The 7,468-nt window shown below is 45.5% G+C and overlaps 1 pseudogene; it reads right to left on the bottom strand.

The window, feature by feature from the left end:
- Positions 1-265: 265 nt before the first annotated feature.
- On the bottom strand, positions 266-383 carry LOC126095878 (5S ribosomal RNA; annotated as a pseudogene).
- Positions 384-7,468: the final 7,085 nt, after the last annotated feature.

Genomic DNA, 7,468 nt, shown 5'->3' with positions numbered 1-7,468 from the left:
GCCTAGAACCACTCGGCCACACAGGCCGGCACTGATTCTGTTCCCAGATACAAAAGTGGCTCGATCACTCCATCGTCAGGCCACGAGTGGTCTACTGGCACCATCCGACCGCCGTGTCATCCTGAGTGGAGGATGCGGATAGGAGGGGCGTGGGGTCAGCACATCGCTCTCCCGATCGTTATGATGGTATTCTTGACCTAAGCGGCTACTATTTGGTCGGGTAGCTCCTCAATTGGCATCACGAGGCTGAGTGCACTCCGAAAAATGGCAACAGCGCATGGCGGCCTGGATGGTCACCCATCCAAGTACCGACCACGCCCGACAGCGCTTAATTTCGGTGATCTCACGGGAACCGGTGTATCCACTGCGGCAAGGCCGTTGCCCATATAAGTGGCTCGAAGACTTTTTAAATAATGGGACCCAGTATGTTGTCCTCGACGACGAGTGATCATCAGAGACAAGAGTGTTATCAAGACTGTCCACGGCGTAGGACCTCTGTTGTTTTCTTTATACACGGACAGGGTGAATAGTGATTAAATGCTGTTTGCTGTTGATGCTGTGGTGTACGGAAAGGTGTCGTATTTCAGTGACAGGAGAAGAATACGAGATGACTTTTACAGAATTTCTAATTGGTGTGATGAATGTCAGAGTGATCTAATTGTAGAAAATATGTACGTTAATGCAGATGAGTTGGAAAAACATTCTTGTAATGTTCGAATACAGCATTAGCACAGTGCTGTCTGACACAGCCTCATCGATTAAATATGTAGGCGTAAGTTGGGAGTACGACATGAAATGGAATCGGCATGTCATGTTGATATTCGGGAAAGCGAATGATCGATTTCATTTTATTGGGAGAATTTTGAAAATGTATGATACTTACAGAGGGTGATTTTTTCCACCGTCTACAAACTCTAGGGACTGATCGATGAGACGATACCGAAAAAAACAGGTCTAATAAACTTATGTCCGGAAGTGCATGGTTTCCATGCTAGAGACCATTTATTTGATCATACTTTGTTACAGAGATTCGGTCTGTACGCACTGTACCATGCAGCCACAATTACTGTATTCATGGTTTCCTCCTGGAGGGTAGTACTTTTCCTCATACGTCATGACTGAGCGCCATCTCCTGCCGTAGTAAATGGTAATGTCGTGTGCCATTCACTTCTTTTGTTGATTCACCTTGTAGTGGATGTGATACAGTGTTGTACACAATGGTTCCGTATTCAAATCGAGAGCTTGACGACATGGAGTTTACTAACGAGACGGGCAACAAGCTTGTATCAGAAGACCTATCCGCGTCGACAGCAACCACAACATTCAATGTTTGCAACGGTGTTTCGTCGTTTTCCTGGGACGGGATCACTTCAGGAAGCAGTAGATCATGAAGGGCGTAGCCAAAACGTTCGGACATCACAGTTGGAGGAAAACGTGATTAACACTGTGGAAGGCAGTTGTCCCGCCAGTACAGAGTAAGTCAGACGACCGTGTGGAACATTCTCAATGACAAATGTTACTACTATTATCACTTACAGCGTGTGCAGGGCTTACTAGCAACAGACTTTCCACATCTGGAAAAGTTTTGTCACCGGTTTCTTCACCAGACAACGACGATTTCGGGATTTGTGTCATCCACCCTATTCACAGATGAGCAGATGAGGCTACATTTACGTGGAGTGGTATCTTCAACTTTCATAACAGTCGTCTGTGGAATAGTATGCTCTGATTTCTTGTAGACCCAGGGTATGATGACAGCGAGTCATCAGCATCGGGACAGCCGGAATTTGCGGGCCGGGATAAATTCGACCGTATTGTGGGATCAGTCTCCCTTCCACGTCGCCTAACAGGCCGGAAGTATTGGCGTTTCTTGCGGGTGACTTTGCCACCCCTGCTGGAAGAAGTGCCGCTGATGATTGGAAGCGCTATGTGGCTGCTACATGACGTTGCTCCATCCCTTTCGCCGTTAACGTCAGGACTCATTTCAATCGTGTTCTCCCTAGTCGATGGATCAGACGAAGGGGTCCAGTTGCATGGCCTGCTCGTTCACCGGATCTCAACCCGTGAGATTTCAGGTTATGGGACCATCTCAAAAGTATCGTGTATACAGAGCCCATGAAGGAGCAGCTAATTCATGATGCCTTTGGCACTGTTCAGATTCAGCCTGGCTAGTTTGAACGTGTGAGATAGAACATGCATACACACATGTGTTGAGGTACATGGAAACAATACATTTCCGGACATAAGTTCCTCAGACCTTTTGTTCCGCATCCTCTCATGGAACAACCCTCAGAGTATGTACAATGTGGAGAAAATCACTTTGCATACAGGAGACGGCGTATAGAACGCTAATTTGACTCATTCTTGAGTACTGCTCGAGTGTTTGGGAATCCCAAGAGGTCAGATTAAAGGAAGACATAGATGCAATACAGAGGCGTGCTGCTAGGCTTCTTACCGATAAGTTCCATCAGCACGCAAGTGTTACGGAAATACATCGCGAACTCAAATGAGAATACCTGGAGGGAAAATGACGCTCTTTCTTCCAGGCACCGTTGCAGAAAAGCAGAAAACAGGCATTGAAGGCCCACTGCAGATGGATTCTGCTGCCGTCAACATACATTCCGCATAAGGACCAGAAAGGTAAGATGATAAAACTGGGACTCGTACGGAGGTTTCTACATAGTAGCTTTTCTCTCGCTCTGTTTGCGAGTGGAACAGGAAAGAAAACAACTAATACGAGGTGCATTCAAGTTCTAAGGCCTCCCATTTTTTTTCTCCGGACTGGAAAGAGATAGAAACATGCGCATTGTTTTAAAATGAGGCCACGTTCGTTGTCAATACGTCCCAGAGATGGCAGCACCGTACGGCAGATGGAATTTTACCGCCACCGGCGAGAATGATAACTGTTTTAAATACTTAAAATGGCGACGTTTCCCTTACTTGAACAGCATGCAATCATTCGTTTCCTGAATTTGCGTGGTCTGAAACCAATTGAAATTCATCGACAGTTGAAGGAGACATGTGGTGATGGAGTTATGGATGTGTCGAAAGTGCGTTTGTGGGTGTGACAGTTTAATGAAGGCAGAACATCGTGTGACAACAAACCGAAACAACCTCGGGCTCGCACAAGCCGGTCTGACGACATGATCGAGAAAGTCGGAGAGAATTGTTTTGGGCGATCGCCGAATGACTGTTCAACACATCGCCTCCAGAGTTGGCATTTCTGTGGGTTCTGTGCACACAATCCTGCATGACGACCTGAAAATGCGGAAAGTGTCATCCAGGTGGGTGCCACGAATGCTGACGGACGACCACATGGCTGTCTGTGTGGCATGTTGCCAAGCAATGTTGACGCGCAACGACAGCATGAATGGGACTTTCTTTTCGTCGGTTGTGACAATGGATGAGACGTGGATGCCATTTTTCAATCCAGAAACAAAGCGCCAGTCAGCTCAGTGGAAGCACACAGATTCACCGCCACAAAAAAATTTCGGGTAACCGCCAGTGCTGAAAAAATGATGGTGTCCATGTTCTGGGACAGCGAGGGCGTAATCCTTACCCATTGCGTTCCAAAGGGCACTACGGTAACAGGTGAATCCTACGAAAATGTTTTAAACAACAAATTCCTTCCTGCACTGCAACAAAAACGTCCGGAAAGGGCTGCGTGTGTGCTGTTTCACCAAGACAACGCATCCGCACATCGAGCTAACGTTACGCAACAGTGTCTTCGTGATAACAACTTTGAAGTGATTCCTCAAGCTCCCTACTCACCTGACCTGGCTCCTAGTGACTTTTGGCTTTTTCCAACAATGAAAGACACTCTCCGTGGCCGCACATTCACCAGCCGTGCTGCTATTGTCTCAGCGATTTTCCGGTGGTCGAAACAGACTCCTAAAGAAGCCTTCGCCGCTGCCATGGAATCATGGCGTCAGCGTTGTGAAAAATGTGTACGTCTGCAGGGCGATTACGTCGAGAAGTATCGCCAGTTTCATCGATTTCGGGTGAGTAGTTAATGAGAAAAAAAATCGGAGGCCTTAGAACTTGAATGCACCTCGTAATGGTACATGGTACCCTTCTCCATGCACCGTGCAGCAGCTTGCAGAGTGTGTATATAGACGTAGATGTAGATGCATGAGTGGTCAGATTTCACTTTAGGCTCACCGACATCGTGCAGGGTAGAATATGGCGATTCTCTCACGGTCAGTGCTTCGTAATTTAACCTTGTACCCGTGAACGTTGCCAGTACAATGAAAAATTGTCGTAGTAAACAACATTAATGGCTTGTGTGTAATAAAAAGTGCAGGAATCATTTGAGGTGAATGATTACTGGAAAATAACATTGACGGTGAAGGATCTACACCTGCATGTACAGCAGATGACACTTGTCGTGTGTGAGAGAGGGTACTTTTAGTAGCACTGTCATTTCCCCCTTTCCTGTCCCTTTCACGAATGGATCCTCGGAAAAATATTAACACTAACTTCACGGACTTTTCCAGAATAAAAACACTCTTTATTGCGAAATTATTTAACATCAATGACGCGTTTCACCCGGGGGTTACTGTTGCGTCCGTTTTGCATTTCATACGGTCATTACGACAGATGGGTTTCATATCCAGCTACTTGTACACAGTCTGATGATGTCCCAAAATGGTGAAATAGGTCATCGATGTTAAGTAATTTTGCAACCAAGACTGTTTTTATCTAAAATAATTCGAAACTGGTTGCTTTAGCACCCTACCACAATGGAGCGGAATGGAATAATTTTCACGGATTTTCTCATCGTGAACACTTTCCTAGACGCATGTAGGGGCAAATAATACGTTGTCCAAATCTTCCTGCAAGTACTCTCTCGGAACATCAGCAGTAAACCTCTCCGTGATGCAAAATGCCGTCTTGTTACGTCTGTCAGTGGAATTTGTTGAGCATCTCCCTAAAGCTTTGGCGCTGACTCTACGATGCCGTGATAAGTTTCACCACTCTTTGTTGGACTTTTATAAGTCCTATATTAATCCAACGTGGTGAAGGACCTGAGCTGAGAAACAGTACTGGAGAATCTGTCGAACAAGCACCATGTATGTCACTTCCTTCGTGGATGACTTAGTTTTCCTTAGGTTTGTTCCACTGAGTCTCAGCCTCTCTGCTGCTTTTCCTACAACTTTTCGTTTGTGCTTATTCCACTTTAGGTCATTCCGGGCGGTTACTCCTAGGTAATTCGCTAGTGTTACTGCTTCGATGGATAGGTGATCAAAAGTTTAATCGTACACTTGTGGACCTCTGTTCATCCTTGCGTGCAGTGTGCTACATTTGTTTACGCTCAGGGCCGCTGCCAGTCCCTCCGGCTATCATCAATCCTCTGCATATCTTTCTGCAGATCGTTACAATCGTCTGCTGTTCTTATACTCTCTCGCATCGTCTGTGAGCAGTCTCACAGAACTTCAGACTTTATTCACAAAATTATTTATATAAATTGTAAACAATGATGGTGCTACCACACTTCCTTGTGGTACTTCTGAAATTATTTTTATACTTGTCGATTTTTTTCCGCCAAGAGCGACGTGTCTCCGAAACTAATCGCATCTCCCGGTATGTCCCAAGAAAGTCAAACATTTTGCTCCAAAGTTTTCTGTGCAGTAATATCACACTCGCCTTGGTGCTACAAACAGCGTTTCCTCTTGGCTGGACAGCCGCTGACGTCACACAATAAGTGCCGCTTTTCAGCGACCTGTCAATATCCCGCCGACAACAAGCGAGGGACGTGTGAGTGACGTACAGGTAAAAATTTTACTGGGATAAAAGCCATTGAAAACAAGTGAAAGGCACTGAGACAGGGTCCATGCAATGTAATTTATCACATTTTTCTGTTGTTGATACATGTGACCGGCGGAAGGGATATTCGCTAGGGATGAGACATAAACGAGAAAAAAAAGATTGGTGTGACATTAATACTACAATTATTTGATCTGGGACGAAGCAGTCACGTCACGACAGTACAAAAATTTGTTTTGGTACTTGCTGAAGCCGTCGCTTTGTTGGTGAATATTTGTAAAACAGTTGTTGTTTAGATTTCGTGTAAAGTTTTAACGAGGGAATAAAAAGCTTAAAATGTAGCGCTAAGCAGTTTTTATTTTGCTTATTTCTCAGTCACCCGGTCCAGTCACATTAATGGGACCACTACCCATCTCCGACGTCAAAAGTGCAATAACCACTCAGTCATCAGGTGGCAGCACTAGCAGTGGAGGAAATATAAAGTCTGTCGAAGGAATGCTGAAAACAGTGTATTCGTTGACGGAATGCGGGAAACGGAGCGATTTATGTGACGCCCAAAGGGCATTATCATTGGCTTTCAAGCCAAGGATGTTCGCATGCCGCCGTGTTTAAAGCACAGTGTGGGTGGCGTTATCCGAAACGGGTGCCGACGCAACTGTAGTGCACAAGTGATGACGGGGATGAACGACGGCTGCAGAGATGCGTTCGGGCGAATGTAACCATTGAGCAACAGATCGTCCAGATGGACCAAGGGGCTCAACCAAGGGCCTATGAACAGTTTCTCCTCACCGACCGTGGCGGCATATGGGCCTCCACAGCAGGTGCCTGGTTCACGCACTCATGCTGACGGCTGTTCATCGGCGACGAAGGCTAGAATCTGCGCGCCAGTATCGCATCTGGACTTCCATCGAGTGGCGACCTCTAGCCTTTTCAGATGAATAAAGTTTTATAATCATGAAGTAGTAAGTGCTATCGACAGGGGATGTCGAATTGATTCCTTATTTTTATATTTCCAGAAGGCTTTCGACACCGTTCCTCACCAGCGTCTTCTAACCAAACTGCGTGCCTACGGAGTATCGCCTCAGTTGTGCGACTGGATTCGACATTTCCTGTCAGAAAGGTCAAAGCTTGTAGTAATAGACTGAAAATCATCGAGTGAAACAGAAGTAATATCCGGCGATCTCCAAGGAAGTGTTATATGCCCTCTATTATTCCTGATCTATGTTAACGACATAGTAGACAATCTGAGCAGCCGTCTTGGATTGTTTGCAGATGATGCTGTCATTTACCGTCTTTTAAAGTCACCAGATGATCAAAACGACTTGCTAAATGAGTTAGATAAGATATATGTATGGTGCGAAAAGTGGTAATTGACCCTGAATAAGGAAAAGTGTGAAGTTATTCACGTGAGTACTAAAAGAAATCAGCTAAATTTCGATTGCGGGAAAAGTCAGACGAATCTGAAGGCTGTAAATTCAACTAAGTACTTAGGGATTACAATTACAAATAACCTAAATGGGAACTATCACATAGATAATATTGTTGGTAGAGCAAACCAAAAACTGCGATTCATTGGCAGAACACTTAGAAGGTGCAACAGGTCTACTAAAGAGACTGCTAACACCACGCTTGTCCGCCATATTCTTGAGTATTGCTGTGCGGTGTGGGATCCGTATCAGGTGGGGCTGACGGTTGACATCGA

Source organism: Schistocerca cancellata, chromosome 8, assembly GCF_023864275.1.
Source record: "Schistocerca cancellata isolate TAMUIC-IGC-003103 chromosome 8, iqSchCanc2.1, whole genome shotgun sequence".
Classification (NCBI taxonomy): Eukaryota; Metazoa; Arthropoda; class Insecta; order Orthoptera; family Acrididae; genus Schistocerca; species Schistocerca cancellata.
This window is presented reverse-complemented; position numbering and strand designations above follow the sequence as displayed.